This window comes from Salmo salar, chromosome ssa07 (genome assembly GCF_905237065.1).
Source record: "Salmo salar chromosome ssa07, Ssal_v3.1, whole genome shotgun sequence".
Lineage (NCBI taxonomy): Eukaryota > Metazoa > Chordata > Actinopteri > Salmoniformes > Salmonidae > Salmo > Salmo salar.
In genome coordinates this window covers 32246054-32268243 of record NC_059448.1, presented here as the reverse complement: position 1 = coordinate 32268243, position 22190 = coordinate 32246054, and the positions used below count along the sequence as shown (strand labels likewise).

The 22190-nt window shown below is 41.6% G+C and overlaps 1 protein-coding gene across 4 annotated transcripts in view; it reads left to right on the top strand.

Annotated features, from left to right (window-relative positions):
- Positions 1 to 5775: 5775 nt before the first annotated feature.
- The window catches only part of LOC106609072 (sodium/potassium/calcium exchanger 2), a 207476-nt gene continuing 191061 nt past the window's right edge, over positions 5776 to 22190 (top strand). For 3 of the 4 annotated variants that reach the window (XM_014207462.2, XM_014207461.2, XM_014207458.2), the window contains exon 1: positions 5776 to 6128. The gene's annotated coding sequence lies outside the window, so the exon portion shown is untranslated. Of the gene's footprint in view, positions 6129 to 16659; positions 16797 to 22190 lie in introns of all 4 variants that reach the window. The other variant, XM_014207459.2, reaches the window with a different exon arrangement.

Below are 22190 nucleotides of genomic sequence, written 5' to 3'. Positions count from 1 at the left end.
CCTACGCATCACGCCAATAGAGCTTGCCCACTTGGTGGGAATTGTATAGCAAGGATATATCATATAGCAACTCGCTACTCTTCCCAATCAAGGATCACTACTCTTCCTACTCTTCCCAATCCGAACGCGAAGGCACGTCCCCGTGCTACGACGTACCGCAATCCCACTTCATGGACGCAATCCCTCTTCTGACATCAGTGTAGCAAACGACAGGGCAGGGAAGTGAATCCGGGTATCTGGCATGAAAGGCCAACACCCTACACATCGCGCCAATAGGGTTAAAACACTTGGTGGAAATTGTAACGTGGCTCATATAGCGAGGATCGCTACATTACCCATTGATTCTTATATAACTTGTTAATGCCTCATGATTTTAGTGCAACTGTTGTATTCCATCATAACTCCCAAAATAAGCTTGTTGTACTCCATTGTTTGTAAACCATGTACTCCTAAACAAACATTGTATAGCCTAAAATCATGAGCCAGGATTAAATAAAAAATAAAAAAGCTTTTAAAGGCAATGTTCCAGCATTGTGGATTTTGCATTTGCACAGATGAGGATCTGTGAAAGCCACTCAACCTGAAGTATCCCCACGTAGAATTTGTAGATAATTGGCCCTCTTTCTGGCACTCACCCACAAACAGGACCAAGCCTGGCCTGTTGAGAAGTGACGGACTCCATCCTAGCTGGAGGGGTGCTCTCATCTTATCTACGAACATAGACAGGGCTCTTACTCCCCTAGCTCCACAATGAAATAGGGTGCAGGCCAGGCAGCAGGTTGTTAGCCAGCCTGGCAGCTTAGTGGAGTCTGCCACTAGCACAGTCAGTGTAGTCAGCTCAGCTATCCCCATTGAGACCGTGTCTGTGCCTCAACCTAGGTTGGGCAAAAATAGACATGGCGGTGTTCGCCCTAGCAATCTCACTAGAATAAAGACTTCCTCCATTCCTGCCATTATTGAAAGAGATCGTGATACCTCACATCTCAAAATAGGGCTACTTAATGTTAGATCCCTCACTTCAAAGGCAGTTGTAGTCATTGAACTAATCACTGATCATAATCTTGATGTGATTGGCCTGACTGAAAAATGGCTTATGCCTGATGAATTTACTGTGTTAAATGAGGCCTAACCTCCTGGTTACACTAGTGACCATATCCCCCGTGCATCCCGCAAAGGCGGAGGTGTTGCTAACATTTACGATAGCAAATTTCAATATACAAAAAAAACCCAGACGTTTTCGTCTTTTGAGCTTCTAGTCATGAAATCTATGCAGCCTACTCAATCACTTTTTATAGCTATTGTTTACAGGCCTCCTGGGCCATATACAGCGTTCCTCACTGAGTTCCCTGAATTCCTATCGGACATTGTAGTCATAGCAGATAATATTCAAATTTTTGCTGACTTTAATATTCACATGGAAAAGTCCACAGACCCACTCCAAAAGGCTTTCGGAGCCATCATCGACTCAGTGGGTTTTGTCCAACATGTCTCTGGACCTACTCGCTGCCACAGTCATACTCTGGACCTAGTTGTGGATCTTAATGTTTTTCCTCATAATCCTGGACTATCGGACCACCATTATTACGTTTACAAACGCAACAAATAATCTGCTCAGACCCCAACGAAGGAGCATCAAAAGTTGTGCTATAAATTCTCAGACAACCCAAAGATTCCTTGATGCCCTTCCAGACTCCCTCCGCCTACCCAAGGACATCAGAGGACAAAAATCAGTTAACCACCTAACTGAGGAAGTCAATTTAACCTTGCGCAATACCCTAGATGCAGTTGCACCCCTAAAAACTAAAAACATTTGTCATAAGAAACTAGCTCCCTGGTATACAGAAAATACACGAGCTCTGAAGCAAGCTTCCAGAAAATTGGAACGGAAATTGCGCCACACCAAACTGGAAGTCTTCCGACTGGCTTGGAAAGACAGTACCATTGCAGTATCGAAGAGCCCTCACTGCTGCTTGATCATCCTATTTTTACAACTTAATTGAGGAAGATAAGAACAATCCAAAATGTATTTTTTATACTGTCGCAAAGCTAACTAAAAAGCAGTATTCCCCAAGAGAGGATGGCTTTCACTTCAGCAGTAATAAATTCATGAACTTCTTTGAGGAAAAGATCATGATCCTTAGAAAGCAAATTACGGACTCCTCTTTAAATCTGAATATTCCTCCAAAGCTCAGTTGTCCTGAGTCTGCACAACTCTGCCAGTATCTAGGATCAAGGGAGACACTCAAGTGTTTTAGTACTATATCTCTTGACACAATGATGAAAATAATCATGGCCTCTAAACCTTCAAGCTGCATACTGGACCCTATTCCAACTAAACTACTGAAAGTGCTGCTTCCTGAGCTTGGCCCTCCTATGTTGAACATAATAAACGGCTCTCTATCCACCGGATGTGTACCAAACTCACTAAAAGTGGCAGTAATAAAGCCTCTCTTGAAAAAGCCAAACATTGACCCAGAAAATATAAAAAACTATCGGCCTATGTCGAATCTTCCATTCCTGTAATTTTTTTTGAAAAAGATGATTGTTGGGGCTGTCTTGTTAGACTTCAGTGGAGCTGTTTTCTTACATTTCAGTGCGGCTTTTGACATTATTGATCATAGTCTGCTGCTGGAAAAATGTATGTGTTATGGCTTTACGCCCCCTGCTATATCGTGGATAAAGAGTTATTGTCTAACAGCACACAGAGGGTGTTCTTTAATGGATGCCTCTCCAACATAATCCAGGTAGAATCAGAAATTCCCTAGGGCAGCTGCCTAGGCCCCTTACTTTTTTCAATCTTTACTAATGACATGCCACTGGCCTTGAGTAAAGCCAGTATGTCTATGTAAGCGGATGACTCAACACTATACACGTCAGCTACTACAGCGAGTGAAATCACTGCAACACTTAACAAAGAGCTGCATTTAGTTTCAGAATGGGTGGCAAGAAATAAATTAAGGGTGTCCTAAATATTTCACGAACTAAAAGCATTGTATTTGGTACAAATCATTCACTAAACCCTAAATCTCACCTACATTTTGTCATAAATAATGTGGAAATTGAGCAAGTTGAGGTGACTAAACTACTTGGACTAACCCTGGATTGTAAACTATCATGGTCAAAACATGTTGATACAAAAGTAGCTAAGATGGGAGAAGTCGGTCCGTAATAAAGTGCTGCTCTGCCTTTTTAACAACACAATCAACAAGGCAGGTCCAACAGGCTTTAGTTTTGTCGCACCTGGACTACTGTTTAGTCGTGTGGTCAGGTGGCACAAAAAGGGACCTCGGAAAATTACAATTGGCTCAGAACAGGGTAGCACGGCTGGCCCTTAAATGTACACGGATAACTAACATTAATAATATGCATGTAAATCTCTCATGGCTCAAAGTGGAGGAAAGATTGACTTCATCACTACTTGTTTTTGTAAGAAGTGTTGACATGCTGAATGCACCGAGGTGTCTGTTTAAACTACTAGCACACAGCTCGGACACACATGCACCAAAGGCCTCTTCACAATACCCAAGTCAAGAACAGACTATGGGAGGTGCACAGTACTACATAGAGACATGGAACTCTATTCCACATCAGGTAACTGATGCAAGCTGTAGAATCATATAAAAAAAAACAGATAAAATAAACCTTATTGAACAGCAGGGACTGTAAATAGACACACATACACATAAGACACGAACTCTACACACATGTACACATGGATGTTGTATAGTAAATATGTGATACTGGAGTAGTGGCCTGAGGGAACACACAAAATGTATTGGGTATATTGTTATGCAATGTAATGTCATGTAATATGTTAAATTGTATATAACTGCCTTAATGTTGCTGAACCCCAGGAGTAGTAGCTGCTGCCTTGGCAGTAGCTAATGGGGATCCTTAATTAATAAATACAAATACAAAAATACAAATGTGCTTCCTGTAGTGGAATATTCCGCATCGTATCTATTGTTGCATTTAAGCCTCTGTTTTGGATTTTTCGTCAGTCTCAATCTCTCCTAGTATCAGGATTATGGGGCATGGAACAGTCATGTCACCATTTTGACCTGATCAAATGAAGTCCAATACTCTCGTTAGTCATACTGTTGAATTATAGTTTGGTAACACCTCCTACGAGTACCCTGTTCATAATGTATTGTCATAATGCCTTATGCTACATATAATGTAATGCATAACATAACTGTAATGTTATAGCTGCTCGTAAACATGTACAATCATTATTATCATTATACAGTAGATGATGAACAATCTTTTGATCTATTTGTTAATTTTCTTACTTTTTAACTACATTTTTGGAAAAGGGCTCGTAAGCATTATTACGGTAAAGTCTACACTTGTTTTATTCAGCACATGTGACAAATACAATTTGATTTGATTTAGATATAAGCTTCATAGAACATTTTACTGAAGTGTTCTTTAATTTGCATTCTCTTTATGAAAGGTGTTTTTTGTTAATGTGAAAAGAGTTGTGTATTTAGTAGGCTATGCATGAATAAAAACTAAATAACAAGCCACTATGGAAGTGCACAATATGTTGTTTCGAATATTAGACAAGAGTTTAAGGCTTTGAGGGGAGAAAGCAAGCCGTCCATCTCAATTTGTAGGTCTGAGTTTCTTACACCGTGGGTGGGTCAATCGGTGTGAATTGTCCATGAACGCTTGCGTATCTGTCTTTCAATGGTAAGTGGATATTGATAACAGGAATGCAGACAAGTTACTGTCTGTCTCTGTGTCCATTTTGGGTTAATTGCAGGTGGGAAGGGAGGGTAATCAATTAGGTCAGTGAATTGTGATATATTATCTACCATGAGGGCATTAGTGTCACACATACTTTGTCATGCTGTGCAGAGATTGCCGTGTTTATCTAACACGGCTTGTTTGGAATGTCTGCTAATGCTAAATACTGCTGGGGGTTTTGATGTAAGAGGAACTGAAAGTCAACATAGGAAGCACGTTTGTAGAGATGGATGTAATGTCAATTGAGGGCTGAGCAACAGACAAATCCTACAACACCAAATCCCACACACTGTTTGACCTTGAAGTCATGACTGCAGTGCATTCCTTTATGGATCTCATGTCCCAAAATGCCCTGATGTTTCAACCTAGTTTCAGATTAATAATATCCAGATTACCCAATGTGGTAGGCTGTACCACATCAATTGATGTAATTTCAAAACACTTCAACTCATTGATGACTCACAAATTCAAAACCATCTGTGCCCATATCCACAAAGTGTTGATTTAGGATCAAGTCCCCCTTCTTATTCATTATGATAAAGGGAAGAACAGATCATAGCTCTTACTCTGCTTTGTGAATAAGGCTCTGCTTTAGCTCCATTTGGTGACTCCCCTTCATTGCCCATACAAAAAAAGATTGCAGTTTGAAACTGCAGTAAAAGTGCAGTAACTGCAGTCAATTGGGGTATTTTGGACGCATTAATTGCAGAATAACTACTGCACTCTAAATGCAGTTACACTGCAAAATTACTGCATTAAAAATTGTTATTTTGGATGCAGTATTTGCAGCATTCTGCAGTTATACTGCACTAATTGCAGTAGTACTGCACTCTGACTGCAATTTTCTTTCGTAAGGGTGACCTTCATATCAATATATGAAGGATCACGTGCAGACCACTAAGTAACACCATTGAACGTTATTCCAAACAAATCCATTCAACTATGTCAGCCCTATCTGTGTTGTTGAAATGGTGCCATTGCTGTAACCACGGTAACTCCATCCAAGTCTAGTATTTCCGTGGTATATAGTATCATTTGACGGTTTACACTGTAGGTAGTCTACCAGACAACCAGGGAAATGGTTTGTCCGTCTGATATTGTAGGCTATAGCCTCCCTATTCACGTGGTTAGACCGACCCTACAGTGGGTTCCAGTCTCTTCTCTTACATTAGCAAGGTACTTTCGGATTTATCTGTAATATGGGAGGGATGATGCTGAGGTGAGCGCAGCTTGCAACCAGTTTGTCGGAGCTCCTCATCAATCGTCGGATAGGATAGTAACATCACATTTGCTCAATGAGAGCATAAGGACACGAGAGAGGATACTGAATTTCGACCTGGTGCGATAACGTGCCGTTCTATGTACCTCTATATAAGGTAAGACATTCATAATGACTCACACATTTGTCAATGTTAAGCGTTTACGCATACATTTTACACAGATGATGTTAACCGAACAGCCTAATAATTACGCAGCTTTGGAGCGCTATTGTTAACCGGCAGGGCGATTTTATTGAAGGACAGAGGCGCACGTTGCAACAGCTGTTTGCTGGTCCTAGCAGAAATGAAGAGAAAATGCTGATATTTCATTGCACGATGCAGCCTATAGGCGTACGCAAGACAAGGCCAGTATGTTTGCGTTTAGGCTATTTAATTTAAAAGCCTTACGTTACTGAATGACTTAAACTTACATTTCCAGCAATGTTTGTTATTTTTCTGTGAAAATAGCGATTCTGATGCAAGTAGAGTCTGTTAGTTAACCACGTTTGCGTCACGAAAAAATTCGACGCAACAAAAAATGTAACATTCTGACAATAATTTATCTAGAAAATTATCATCTCAACACGCATATTACCCATGATGCTCTGCAGCACAAATATGGAGGTGCTAATGGTACAACCCTAATACAAAACAAACAAGTCCAAGCATCTAGGTGCCAGCCTCTCTCTCTCATATTGTAATGCGGTCAACCTGACTCTCAACAACCTCCGTGGACTGTGGCGTTTACACAGGTGTAGGCATGTGAGTAGCCTGTGTCGCAGTCTTGTTGTGTACTTTTGTGGGTGTGGCTGAGTAAGTGTCCTGAGAATGTGATCGTGAGCCCCTAGGTGACGACTGCTGAGTCAGGGTGTCACTTAATAACAGTTCTGGACCACTCATGACTGGTGATTCTGTCGATATTGCTTTACTCAACAGTAACTGATATGTGTGCCTTTGACAGATGATGTCCTCTGCAGTCTGGACAGTGTAGGACACAGGACCAGTCTGAGCAATGACCAAAGCAGGAACCCACTTTGGTTCTTTGAGGCAGTTCCAAGCTAAGACAGTTTCTCCAGCTCTGTCCTTTGCTCTCAGTTCACAACGTTTGACTTGACTCTCCTTTTCGTTCTGAGGGTTGAGTAGGTCGAAGCTTGTGCATAGCTCTCGCTTCATGAGTCGCGATACAGGTGAAGCCTTGGTGGTTGCGTGAGGTGTGTTCCTGTAGGATAGCACGAAGCTGTTCAAGCATTGGTGCAGTCTCCTTTGACCATGAGACGCTTTCAAGGCATGTTTCATCGTCTGTACGAACCTTTGTGCCAGTCCTTTGGTAGATGAATGATACGGCGCAGACCTGTTGTGTTGTATGCCATTCACATGTAGGAACATGGCCATTTCTTGGGACACCTAGCTGCATTCTGTTGTTGCTAATGAGTGGTGATCCGAACCGACTAAACACTTCCCCAAGCTTCTTGATGTTATTCTCAGCAGTAGTAGACATAATGATGGCAACCTTTTGCCATGAGGTTGCACGACCATGAGAAACATTCTGTCTTCGAATGGACCTGTGAAGTCGGTATATGCGTTACCACGCCTCCCCCGGCCAACCCCACGGATAAAAAGATGCAAGTTGAGGTATGTTGTGACCCTTCTCACATGAGGAACAGGTTTTTGCTTTCTCCTCAATGCTTCCATCCAGTCCAGGCCACCAGCAGTGGCAGGCTTAGGCAGGAGGGGCAATTGCTTTAGGCCTCACATCATCAAGAGGCATAGTTAAAAAAATAATAATAATACTGGTAATCTTTTTTTTATGAGGCCCCTCCTGCTCCACTCGAGGGGGGTTTTGCCTGGCCACTGTGCCCAGGTTAATGAGGCCGCATTGTTGACAAAAAAGGCCTCCAAAAAAGTTAATGAATCCATACAGCCAAATTCATAATAGATCAACCATTTATTTCCATGCATATACATATATTTCATATTAATATAATCCAAGTTTTTCTCATAGTCAGGCTTGGGTTGGTTACTTTCTAAATGTAATCCGTTACAGTTACTAGTTACCTGTCCAAAATTGTAATTACCAACATAACTTTTAGATTACCCAAACTCAGTAACGTAATATGATTACTTTCCCCTTAAGAGGTGCAGGTTAGTAGCTGGCACAGCCACAAAGTCATAAAATCTGCTTTTAAACCTAACCATAACCATAATGCTAACCCTAAACAGATGGCCCATCTAACCAAAATCGCTCAGATCCAATTCCAATTAATTTAATACCCCTTGATCTTCAAGAATAGGACTTGGAAATATAGATTAGCCAGCATGTTTTATCTGAGCATAACCCCAAAACTAAGGTCTAGTTAGCCTACTCTGTTGTTTATGATTTTGTTGTCTCGGAGGACTGATTAGGTTCATTGCTTCGAGTTGGTAAAAAAATACTGCTCTTGCAATGGCATGCTTTGAGCACTACCGAAAAGTGCTAATTGCATATGAAAAATGTATTCCAAATGCTGCATTTGCTATAGGCCTGTTTACATTTTCGTTGGTGACACTTTGATATCTCAATAATTTGCAGCTATTTAAGTCTATCAAAGTGCGAGTTGGAGTTTGAGCATCTGTCCGTTAGGTCTATGTTTTATTTTTTAAATAAACACAAATTAGATTAAGCAATAAAATCATACAGTATGGAGCACAATACTATGGGGGAGTTTAGAAGGGAGGAACTCAGACTTTTATTCCATAAGCTGGGATACGCACTATGCAGCTGTTGCTAGAGCTCATTTTCCACTGGCTGCCCACTGGGGGGCGTATTCATTATTCTGATTCTGTTGCAAAACATTTCTTAAACAGAACGAAACGGGAAGGGACATACCTGAATTTTGCTCTGTTAGCTTCCGTTTGGTTCTTAAACAGTAAAAGATTTTCCGTCATGAATACACCCCTGGTAGCAAAAACAATGATTGACAAACAGTTTAAACTTCTTCAATTCAACCATCCACATCCACAATCTGTAAGGCGCAAATAGCTAAATGAGAGAGCAGGAGTGTGATTCACGTCAATGCGCTATGTAGCCTAGTTATCAATAATAAGTGATACGCGTATTGCCCATAGGCTACACCACTGCTGTCGTCCTTATCTCCAAGCATTTATTCAAGTTGGATAATCTTTGGATGCTAACAGCAGTTGCACAATTGGAAGACCTTCAGAAAGTATTCACACCCCTTTACTTTTTCCACATTTTGTTCTGTTACAGCCTGAATAAAAATGTATTAAATTGAGTTGTTTTGTCACTGGCCTACACACAATACCCCATAATGTCAAAGTGGAATTATGTTTTTAGAACTTTTTACAAATTAATTTAAAATGAAAAGCTGTAATGCCTTGAGTCAATAAGTATTCAATCACTTTGTTATGGCAAGCCTAAATAAGTTCAAGAGTACAAATTTGCGTAACAAGTCACATAATATGTTTCATGGACTCAATCTGTGTGCAATAATAGTGTTTAACATGATTTTAGAATGACTACCTCATCTCTGTACCCCACACACGCATACAATTATCTGTAAGGTCCCTCAGTCAAGCAGTGAATTTCAAACACAGATTCAACCACAAAGACCAGGAAGGTTTTCCAATGCCTAGCAAAGAAAGGCACCTATTGGTACTGTAGATGGGTAAAAAAATAAAATAAAATAGAAGCTTAGTGGTGGCTGCATCATGTTATGGGTATGCTTGTAATCGTTAAGGACTGGGGAGTTTTTCCAGGAGAAAAAAAAGTATTGAACGGTGCTAAACACAGGCAAAATCCCAGAGGAAAAACCTGGTTTAGCCTGCTTTCCACCAGACACTGGGAGATGAATTCACCTTTCAGCAGGACAATAACCTAAAACACACTGGAGTTGCTTACCGTGAAGACCGTGAATGTTCCTGAGGGTCCGAGTTACAGTTTTGTTTGAAATCTACTTGAAAATCTATGGCAATACCTGGAAATGGTTGTCTAGCAATGATCAACAACCAATTTGACAGAGCTTGAAGAATATTGAAAAGAATAATGGGCAAATGTTGCACAATTCAGCTGTGGAAAGCTCTTAGAGACTTACCCAGAAAGACTCACAGCTCTAATCGCTGCGAAAGATGTTTCTACAAAGTATTGACTCAGGAGTGTGAAAACTTTTGTAAATTAGATATTTCTGTAATTAATGTTCAAGAAATGTGCTGAAATTTCTAATAACATGTTTTGAATTTGTCATGCTAGGGTATTTATTTATTCATTTATTTATTTATTTATTTCACCTTTATTTAACCAGGTAGGCAAGTTGAGAACAAGTTCTCATTTACAATTGCGACCTGGCCAAGATAAAGCAAAGCAGTTCGACAACATACAAAAACACAGAGTTACACATGGAGTAAAACAACATACAATCAATGATACAGTAGAAAAAAATAAGACTATATACAATGTGAGCAAATGATGTGAGATAACGGGGGTAAAGGCAAAAAAGGCCATGGTGGCAAAGTAAATAAAGTATAGTAAGTAAAACACTGGAATGGTAGATTTGTTATTTGAAGAAAGTTCAAAGTTAAAATATAAATAATATGTTGCAAAGGAGCTAAATAAAATAAATAAATACAGTAGGGGAAGAGGTAGTAGTTTGGGCTAAATTATAGATGGTTATTATGTATAGATGGTTGAGAAAACAACATATTTTTAATCCATTTTGAATTCAGGCTGTAACACAACGAAATGTGGCGAGGGTATGAATACTTTCTGAAGGCACTGTTGCTTGGACTGTAGCCTACAAAAGCCCATTCCTGCTCTTTTCTTGCGATCCATCAAACGCATTTGGTGTGTCATCATAGTGGTCTCTGAAGTAGATAAAGGGCCTCATTGCTAAAATCCCTAAGTAGCCTTTTTTCAATGCTAATTTGAATATCATTGAGAAAACAGAAAGGTCTCCAAAAACATCGTTTCTGAATTTTTAAGTAATCCTACAAGTAATAATTTAGTTTTTAAAAAGTTTCTGTAATCTGATTACAGTATTTATGCTGGTGATGTAAAACGGGTTACAGTTTCTTTGTAATCTGTTCCATGTAACGGATTACATGTAATCTTCACTGAGGCCCTTTACATGTAATCTGTTACTCCCCAACCCTGATAATAGTAGAAACAAGTGTCATTAATCACCCGTGGACTGGTTCATAATAATGAACTATTCCAGATGCAGCAATGAGGTTCTTTTAAGATGGAATTTGTCTGTTAAAATTCAGTAAATTAATGCATTTCTTTAGTAAAAAGACAGGTGCTGCTGATAATACTGTCATTATCGTCAAGACAGAATCAGAGGACATGTATGTAGCCCATGTATCTGATGCTGTCTGGCCAAAAAGACTGGCCTCTGCCTGGGCCTCCAAATCACCAAGTCCGCTCCTGGCCACCAGAAGTAGCTTTTTGTGATTTCCATCATGCGAACCATTCCACAATGACTTGAGTGTAGCTGTTGCAAAAGGGGTTTCCTCAGCGAAGGTGGAATGATAACTCTCTTCCCCCACAGCAGACAACCGGACTGTACTGACAGCTCAGTTCTCCTGGAAAGGTAAAGTTTCAGTTCCGGAGCATCCCCTGCAGCTCTGCCTTTGATGAGTCGTTTCTGGTGTTTCTGCGCACTTGTGTTGAAGTGACTGGTGCATTTTCCACTTCTCTGAAGTAGAAAATGTCTACTTGGCGTGACTGTTGCAATATAGTTCTGACTTGCAGTACTTGATATCGTAGGTGTGTGCTGACAACAACAAAACCCATCTTTGCATTCTGCTTACAGTAAGTGATGTAATCCCAGTATGCGGTCCAAAGATGCTTGTCAGCGGACGATAATCTGTAAGAAGGGTGAACTTCCTCCCGTACAGACACTGGTGAAACTTACGCACTCCAAAAATGATGCCTAGGGCTTCCCATCCTATCTGTGTATAGTTACTTGTTCGATATCCTCGATGCGAAAGCAATCGGCTTCTTCATCTGAAGGCATAATATGGTAATGACTAGGGATGGGTATCGTTAAGATTTTAACGGTATTACTACTCTTACCGATACTGCTTATCTATCCGGTACTTTAATGGTATTCTTACCGGTTCTTTTTGCAATTTTTTATGAAACCCCCCCCCCCCCAAACAAATTAAGAACAGAATTAACATTGCTTTATTTTCTGAAATGTAAGATAAATAAAATAACAATTATTTACAGAAAAATAAACAGCAATGTTTTGAACAAATCACTACTATAGACTCTGTTGTGATGATGGAAATGTAAAACAAATGAAATAAACTATATTTTCCTGCAAAAGAAAGTACAGTGGTATACATGTAGAGCAAAACGGGTGGGGTATGCAGGTAGTCTGCAAAAGGGCTAACAGTCCTTAGCTATTCTTCTGGAGAAAGATCAACATATTTGCCTTCTGGCAGAAGTCGGGACCTCTCCTGGCTTATTATGTTCCCTGCAGTTGAAAATACCCTCTCGCTAGGGGTGGAGGAGGCTTGAGCACAGAGGTAGCTTGTTGCAATGTTTGTGAGGAGGGACAGAGTAGCTCTCCTCTCCCACCGTCACAGGATCTTCAGCCATGGGGATGGGAGGCAGGCCTTTGTAGAGCTCGACCTCTAGGTCAACACGCTCGCTGAAGGGCGAGATGTCCTGTTGGATCGTCAACCTCAACTCCCTGTACTCCTCTGAGAACAGCTCCTCCAAGGCACTCCTTGTTTTGTACAACAGAGGGACTGTCTCCTCCATTTCCTTTCCTTCAGACTCCTCCTGTTGCTGATGCTCTGTGCCTGTCTGCACCTGCTCCTCTGACAGCCATGGTGAAGCTCCTGTCACATTACCCTCAACAGTTGCCTTCCTCAGCCTGTCCCAGGAGGCGTCACTCACCGGCCTCCCTTTAATTCTGGGGTCCATTGCTGTGGCCTCATGCAGGAAGGCTTGCATGTCCTCATCCTGATAGCACTAGGAGATATTCTCTCACACCTTCACTTTGATGGTTGCCACAAACATTGTATCTTCATGCTTCACAGTGAAATGCTTTTCCAGTTTTTGGAGGATGGGTATGATCTGTCCACAGGTGGCATTCTTTTCACATGGCACACACAGTGTGAATGCATAGAGGATTGTTAAACTCCTCAGCCTTATGGAAGGTTGTCCTTGGTCATTGCTTTTTGCAATTGTGGGTCTAAGGCTGTTGCTTGGATCGCTGGATACTGCTCCATGAATCTCTCTATCACTAGATCGAGCGAGTTCCATCTGGTCTTGACATCAAGGATGAGTAAGTGTTGCGGAAGGCCTGAAACGACAACAAAAAACAACAAGCATTTAATTACCGCACACTTGAATATTGAATTAAATTGTTAAATGTGGGAATTTCAAAATAATACTTTAATAGATTGAACTGGCTTCTTACCAAGGAGCTGCTGCTTTTTCTTCAAGACCGTTTTGAACATCGAGGATCTCTTGAACCACACGACCACTGCTCTGATTCGGGCTGCCCATTTATCAATGGAAGTAATATTGTCGATTTTCTTAGCTACCATTCAATGTGTGTGCAAAGCATCCTATTTTGATGGCAACATCCATATTGCCAGCATTATCAACAATCACAGCTACAATCTTGCTCTGCCACTACTTCGCCAGTTTGCGATTTGTACACTGCCCTGGTATGGAGGACCTTCTGTTTTACACTGCCCTGGCTTGTGTAGTGCACTGTAACAGTGAGATAGTGGTCCTGACAGAGGCTGGTCTACCCGTCTGATGTGATGGCCAGCTTTGGCACATCCTTCAGCTCAGTGATCACATTGGCCTTTTCTACACCATACCAGGTAGGAATTATTGTGTCACTGAGGTAACTCCTGGAGGGAGGGGTATATTTGGGGTTGAGTGCCTTGCTCATCTCCCTACAGTAAAAAAAGATAATTCAACACATGAAAACTATCATTATTGAATTATTGTGTTGTTGTGTATTGTATTGTGGAGTGATGGGACTAACATATAACCCTTCTATACTACTATATCCTAAAAATTAATACAACTCAATATATACTGACAGACTGTTACCTAAAGCCCTTGGACTCCACTGTTGCAAAGGGGTGTAGGCCTTTCATTATGAACTTGGTTAAGGCTAGGTGGCACTCATTCACCCTCTCCTCAGTCATCCTCCCAAAGGGGCTTTGGGCTTGTCTTTGGCTTGGACCAGCGGTATTAGAGAGAGGAGTGGGTTGCTTCATTGTGGCTGCAACATTAACAAAAAAGTAGCAAAATCTTTAAATGGGTGATTGAATTTATGAACGCACCCATAGCTAAACAATTAGCTGGCTAATGGTTACTTTTGATCCTGAACCCATGTTTGCATAATTTAGTTAACTCTGTGTGTGGGCTCTAGGCTGCTAGCATGCATACCTAACGTAGATTGGGCAGCAAGAGATGAACTACGAGCTAGGCAGTCAAAAATGGTGCATTTCTCAGCCTGTACATGATGCACTTTCGATAGATGTTTGGACAGATTGCTCGTGTTTCCGCCCTTACAAGCAAAAGTCATGTTGCACTTGTGGCAACGAGCATTGTCAGCATCGACTCTGGTGAAGTGTTACCACGCTTTTGAACGTTTAGTTCTCTCTGCCATCGTCACTAATTAAGAGCAGGCTCTTTCGTGTGTGTGTGTGTGTGTGTGTGTGTGTTTGTGTGTTTGTGTGCTATAGCGTGTGAGAGACACAGGCTCCACGCGAGAGAGATCTCTCTTCTGGATTGGGAATAGCGAAAATGCATCATAGACAAATGTTTTCATCCTATTGCAAATTAGAAACAATTGGTAAGATAAAATGTGCAAGATAATGTTTATGTAGCAATAATAAATAGGAAATGTATTTTCTTAATTTCTCCAGTACCGAAAGCAGTACCGATAACGTCGGAGCTTATCGATACTACGGTCTTTCATAATTTGGCCCCGGGGCCTGTTTAATACCGGGATTCGGTACCCATCCCTAGTAATGACTGCTCCCACACCATTGGGACTAGGATCACAAGCTAGTTGTATTGGCAATGACCGGTCAAAGTGTTTTAAGTGCCTCATTTCAGGAATGTTTGCTTGGTTTTCACGAATGCTTCCTAGCATTGTTCTGTCCATTTCCATGCTTGTTAGGACAAAGCAATTGATGCATACTACAAAGAAAGGAAAGAACACAGTTGACTGACTTTCTGAGGAGCTGGGGGGTCCAAGATGGCCTTGACCTTAGACAGAGCCTCGTGAAGGCCCGTAGCATTGACGACTTGTCCGAGGCATTCAACTAGGGATGTGACAAATGGACAAATTTTCTTAACGTTTAAACAGCAATTTTTTTACATCGGTTTTCCGTTAAAAAGATAATAGAAATTCATACAATTCTGCGCAAATTCACAATACAGCTGCGATGCTGCCAGCAATGATTTGGGTTTCACACACGGTTTGGGTCCCTTTCAGATGGTTAAGCGTTGCACATGTACTACCATTATTGTACCTCAATTCCACCTCTCAAAGTTTTCATTTCCTTATCATTTAACTTATCAACCTATTGCCATACAGGACTTTGCTGCTGTCGCTTGTCTTTCTCTGACATTTCTCCAACTGTTAGCGACAATGCCGAAAATAATGTATTCCTCAATTTCTTGCATATGATTCCCGGTGTCGACTCACATTTCTGAGTGTCAAGATTCAATTCCGCTTGTTGTCGACTCTTAAGATTAAGTGTTTTTGGAATGGAGGAGACTGATTTAGTTTCCGTACTTCCAAGAACACAAACACTTGCATCTTTCATAGCGAGCAAACGAGGGACGGAGAGAGAGGGGAGGGGCACAGTATAGGCAGGTTGGCCACCAGGCAGACAGTCAGAACCGTGCACTCGGCCTATCTATCGCAATGGAATGCTGTATCTTACAATTTCTTGGCTTGCAATCATGATAGGCCCTGCTTTACTGAAGGGCCTATCATCAATGAATAGGCTAGGATATTCTACACGCAACAGACTGAATAATGAACACACACTCGCAAAGAGAGAGAGCAGGGTTGCAATCATTAGTCCAAACAGTTTGCAACTAAAACAAGAGTTTCTACTAGACATATTCAGGTAGATCCCTCCCAGTTTTGTTATGTTTGCTTCTGTTCCTAAACTTTTTGCAATGGAATTGGTGTAATGAATACGCCACAGGCGAGCCAGCGCGAGGGAGAGAAAGGATGTTATAGGCAGAAAGAACCATGGTGCGCATATGTTTTGGTAATCTGAACCTTGCAATGTCTCGTCTTGCATGTCTCGCAAGTTCACCAAAGTAGCCTAAAGTTCGCCTGTTCTCAAAGTTCACCTCTCTGGTATTATTTAAATAATACAACTTTCCCAGGTCTCAAAAGCCCATAGGCTATAACACACAAAATAATATGTTTTGTGATAACTGCACTGTGATTTTAATTTTGTTGGGTGAAGTTATAGATTTTTCTTAACGTTAAGGATCCCAATCTCGTTTAAATGTTCACACCCCTATATTCAACTGATGATTGGAAGAATGCACGTTTGACCTTAAGAACTCGCAGACCGTAGTCCTTCAATCTCTGTAAGGTTGCATCCAAGTTCTGAAGATGGTCCTCTTCATCTTTTCCAGTGACGAGGATGTCATCCAGGTAGCATTGCACTCCTGTCAATCCACTCAAGATCTGACTCATCGCCCTCTGGAACAGCGCGGGTGCACTACCAAACGGTTGACGACAGTACCTGAAGATCCGCTTGTGTGTCACGACGGTCAGCAGCTCTTTTTACTTTTCATACACATACATCTGCGAGTAGGCTTTCCAGAAGTCGATTTTGCTCAACTTTTGACCCTCAGCTAAGACTGCGAAAGGTTGTCGATGTGTGGTAGCAGATACTGCTCAGCGGACAACACAGGGTTAACTGTGTGTGTTTCTGAATATGCATACTACCGTGCTCCACACTCTCTCATGCTCCAAGTGCATTCTTCGAGGACGTTCTCTTGAGGACGAGAGTGTGGAGAACGCATAAAACATTTAATTTGACAAGCACTCACACGCTCCCTACTGTATTACCTCACGCTGCATCTCCCCATTCACTGACCCTTCTTCCAGCCAGGACAATGCCTCAATAGAGACGAAACAAGATATACACAAAGCAAACATTTATACTTTATTATCAGCTAGATAATCTCAGCCAAAAAAGAAAGTCCTCTCACTGCCTACTGTGTTTATTTTCAGCAAACTTAACATGTGTAAATATTTGTATGAACATAACAAGATTCAACAACTGAGACATAAACTGAACAAGTTCCACAGACAGACATGGGACTAACAGAAATATAATAATGTGTCCCTGAACAAAGGGGAGGGGGGGGGGGGTCAAAATCAAAAGGAACAGTCAGTATCTGGTGTGGTTACCAGCTGCATTAAGTACTGCAGTGCATCTCCTCCTCATGGACTGCACCAGATTTGACAGTTCTTGCTGTGAGATGTTACCCCACTCTTCCACCAGGGCACCTGCAAGTTCCCGGACATTTCTGGGGGGAATGGCCCTAGCCCTCACCCTTCGATCCAACAGGTCCCAGACGTGTTCAATGGGATTGAAATCATGGCTCTTCGCTGGCCATGGCAGAACACTGACATTCCTGTCTTGCAGGAAATCACGCACAGAACGAGCAGTATGGCTGGTGGCATTGTCATGCTGGAGGTTCATGTCAAGATGAGCCTGCAGGAAGGGTACCACATGAGGGAGGAGGATGTCTTCTCTGTAACACACAGCGTTGAGATTGCCTGCAATGACAACAAGCTCAGTCCGATGATGCTGTGACGCACCGCCCCAGACCATGACGGACCCTCCACCTCCAAATCGATCCAGAGTACAGGACTCAGTGTAACGTTCATTCCTTCGATGATAAACGCGAATCCGACCATCACCCCTGGTGAGACAAAATTGCCAGTCCTGTCTGGTCCAGCGACGGTGGGTTTGTGCCCATAGGCGACGTTGTTGCCGGTGATGTCTGGTGAGGACCTGCCTTACAACAGGCCTACAAGCCCTCAGTCCAGCCTCTCTGTCTATTGCGGACAGACTGAGCACTGATGGAGGGATTGTGCGTTCCTGGTGTAACTCGGGCTGTTGCTGTTGCCATCCTGTACCTGTCCTGCAGGTGTGATGTTCGGATGTACCGATCCTGTGCAGGTTTTGTTACACGTGGTCTGCCACTGCGAGAACGATCAGTTGTCCGTCCTGTCTCCCTGTAGCACTGTCTTAGGCGTCTCACAGTACGGACATTGCAATTTATTTCCCTGGCCACATCTGCAGTCCTCATGTCTCCTTGCAGCATGCCTAAGGCACGTTCACGCAGATGAGCAGGGACCCTGGGCATCTTTCTTTTGGTGTTTTTCAGAGTCAGTAGAAAGGCCTAGTGTCCTAAGTTTTCATAACTGTGACCTTAATTGCCTACCGTCTGTAAGCTGTTAGTGTCTTAACGACCGTTCCACAGGTGCATATTCTTTAATTGTTTATGGTTCATTGAACAAGCATGGGAAACAGTGTTTAACCCCTTTACAATGAAGATCTGTGAAGTTATATGGATTTTTACGACAGGGTCCTGAAAAAGGGACGTTTCTTTTTTGCTGAGTTCATTTGTGAATCGTAAACTTGCTAGTTAACAGGCAAAAATGATCTAAAGCTAATGTTATGCAAGGTAGATGTCAATTCTTTGTGGGTGGCTAGCTAAGAATTCTTCATGGCTAGCCAGTTAGCCCGATTGACTTACCCATTCACTGAACCGTTCTTCTTCTAGCCAGCAAAATGGCAATAGAGACATAACAAGATACACAGAAAGCAAACGTTTTACTTCATAACTATGAGCTAGCTATATATGAACAAGCAAAAATGACCTAAAACCAATATTATCCAAGGCAGATGTCAATTCTTTGTGGGTAGCTAACTAACAATTCTTCGTGGCTAGCTCTATTGACTTTACGACATACGTACTCACACTACAGTGGGTATTCCAGGCAGGTAACCATGCCAAAATTAACACAGCATGTGCAGTTGAACTCGGAAGTTTACATACACCTTAGCCAAATACATTTAAACTCCAGTTTTTTACAATTCCTGACATTTAATCCTAGTAACAATTCCCTCTCTTAGGTCAGTTAGGATCACCACTTTATTTTAAGAATGTGAAATGTCAGAATAATAGTAAGGGGAATGATTTATTTCAGCTTTTATTTCTTTCATCACATCCCCAGTGGGTCAGAAGTTTACATACACTCAATTAGTATTTGGTAGCATTGCCTTTAAATTGTTTAACTTGGGTCAAACGTTTCGGGTAGCCTTCCACAAGCTTCCCACAATAAGTTGGGTGAATTTTGTCCCATTCCTCCAGACAGAGCTGGTGTAACTGAGTCAGGTTTGTAAGGCCTCCTTGCTCGCACACAATTTTTCAGTTCTGCCGAAAAAATGTTCTATAGGATTGAGGTCAGGGCTTTGTGATGGCCACTCCAATACCATGACTTTGTTGTCCTTAAGCCATTTTGCCACAACTTTGGAAGTATGCTTGGGGTCATTGTCCATTTGGAAGACCCATTTGCGACCAAGCTTTAACGTCCTGACTGATATCTTGAGATGTTGCTTCAATATATCCACATAATTTTCTTTCCTCATGACGCTATCTATTTTGTGAAGTGCACCAGTCCCTCCTGCAGCAAAGCACCCCCACAACATGATGCTGCCACCCCCGTGCTTCACTGTTGAGATGGTGTTCTTCGGCTTGCAAGCCTCCCCCTTTTTCCTCCAAACATAACGATGGTCATTATGGCCAAACAGTTCTATTTTTGTTTCATCAGACCAGTGGACATTTCTCCAAAAAGTACCATCTTTGTCCCCATGTGAAGTTGCAAACCATAGTCTGGCTTTTTTTATGGCGGTTTTGGAGCAGTGGCTTCTTCCTTGCTGAGCGGCCTTTCAGGTTATGTCTCTATTGGACTCGTTTTACTGTGGATATAGATCGTTTTGTACCTGTTTCCTACAGCATCTTCACAAGGTCCTTTGCTGTTGTTCTGGGGTTGATTTGCACTTCTTTAGGAAACAGAACACGTCTCCTTCCTGAGCAGTATGACGGCTGCGTGGTCCCATGATGTTTATACTTGCATACTATTGTTTGTACAGATGAACGTGGTACCTTCAGGCATTTGGAAATTGCTCCCAAGGATGAACCAGACTTTCGGAGGTCTACAATTTTTTTTTCTGAGGTCTTGGCTGATTTCTTTTGATTTTCCCATGATGTCAAGCAAAGAGGCACTGAGTTTGAAGGTAGGCCTTGAAATACATCCACAGGTACACCTCCAATTGACTCAAATGATGTCAATTAGCCTATCAGAAGCTTCTAAAGCCATGACATCATTTTCTGGAATTTTCCAAGCTGTTTAAAGGCACAGTCAACAGTGTATGTAAACTTCTGACCCACTGGAATTGTGGTACAGTGAGTTATAAGTGAAATAATCTGTCTGTAAACAATTGTTGTAAAAATTACTTGTCATGCACAAAGTAAATGTTCTAACCAACTTGCCAAAACTATAGTTTGTTAACAAGAAATTTGTGGAGTGATTGGAAAACGAGTTTTAATGACTCCAACCTAAGTGTATGTAAACTTCCGACTTCAACTGTATTTATTAACATATCAAGATAAAATGTTATATTCAGGTAACATATGAGATGTGAATAGGCAACATTTCAATGTATTTTCTCTCGCTTCAGCTCAAATAATGGCACCATTTGCATAATTTGTATGTGATTGCGTCATAGTTCTTTTGCATACTTTCCGTTGAAGCTTGCATCGATGCATGCTTCAAAATATGTACAAACGGAGTACGCATTTGAGAAGTGCCCTCCATGCTCCGAGCTCTTATTTCTCCAGGCTTGTTCAATGTGGCCCTTTTTTACCACAGGCTCGGCAATCCATGTCCTTTCACCAACTTGTAGACAACTGATGTCCCAATTTTCCTGTCTCTGGTTTTCAGTTGCTATGTGCACTTTTTGTGATGAACTCAACTGGTGAGCCTCTTTAGCAGCTAGTTCCATGGAAACACTGACTTCAATAGCCTTTGCCAAGGTTAGATTAATTTCAGTCAGTAGTGTCTTTTCTCTAGCTTCAATCCATAGCCCACATACTAGTCTGTCTCTAAACATTGTCACTGATTCTCCCTGATTTCTCTGGAAACGTTTTATTTAACTAGGCAAGTCAGTTAAGAACAAATGTTTATTTACAATGACGGCCTCGGAACAGTGGGTTAACTGCCTTGTTCAGGGGCAGAACGACAGATTTTTACTTTGTCACATCGGGGATTCGATCTAGCAACCTTTCGGTTACTGGCCCAACGCTGTAACCACTAGGCTACCTGCTGCCCCGAATAACAATAACTAGTGGTTTTGGTGAAAAGTGTCCTCTAAGTATTTCCACTATTTATTTATTTTTTATTTCACCTGTATTTAACCAGGTAGGCTAGTTGAGAACAAGTTCTCATTTGCAACTGCGACCTGGCCAAGATAAAGCAAAGCAGTTCGACACATACAACACAGAGTTACACATGGAATAAACAAACATACAGTAGAAAAAGTCTATATACAGTATGTGCAAATGAGGTAGGATAAGGGAGGTAAGCGAAACAATATAGCAATTAAACACTGGAATGGTAGATGTGCAGAAGATGAATGTGCAAGTAGAGATACTGGGGTGCAAAGGAGCAAGATAAATAAATACAGTATGGAGATGAGGTAGTGGCTATTTACAGGTTGGCTATGAACAGGTGCAGTATTCTTGATGCTCCTTTCCAATAAATATCTAGGGTCTCCACTGCTCAATACTTTCATTAAACTGTTGAACAGTTCCAGCCATTTTTCATTTCTCAATAGTATGCTGGACACGTGTCATTTTTAACGTTTTTTTTCTGATAAAAACTAGTTCATTGCATCCGCCGCCGTATGACCATATTTCCCAGCTGCTTGCCGTTGTTTTGAAGTAGTCACAAAAAAACAGGCCTTATTTTTGGCTTTTTTCACCCTGCTAGCTCCTATTAGTTCTATTGACCACCGTGGCACCAACTCGCCTTCCGAAACATTCTATTCCCAGCTTATTGTTCTCCTGCCTGCTTCACTATT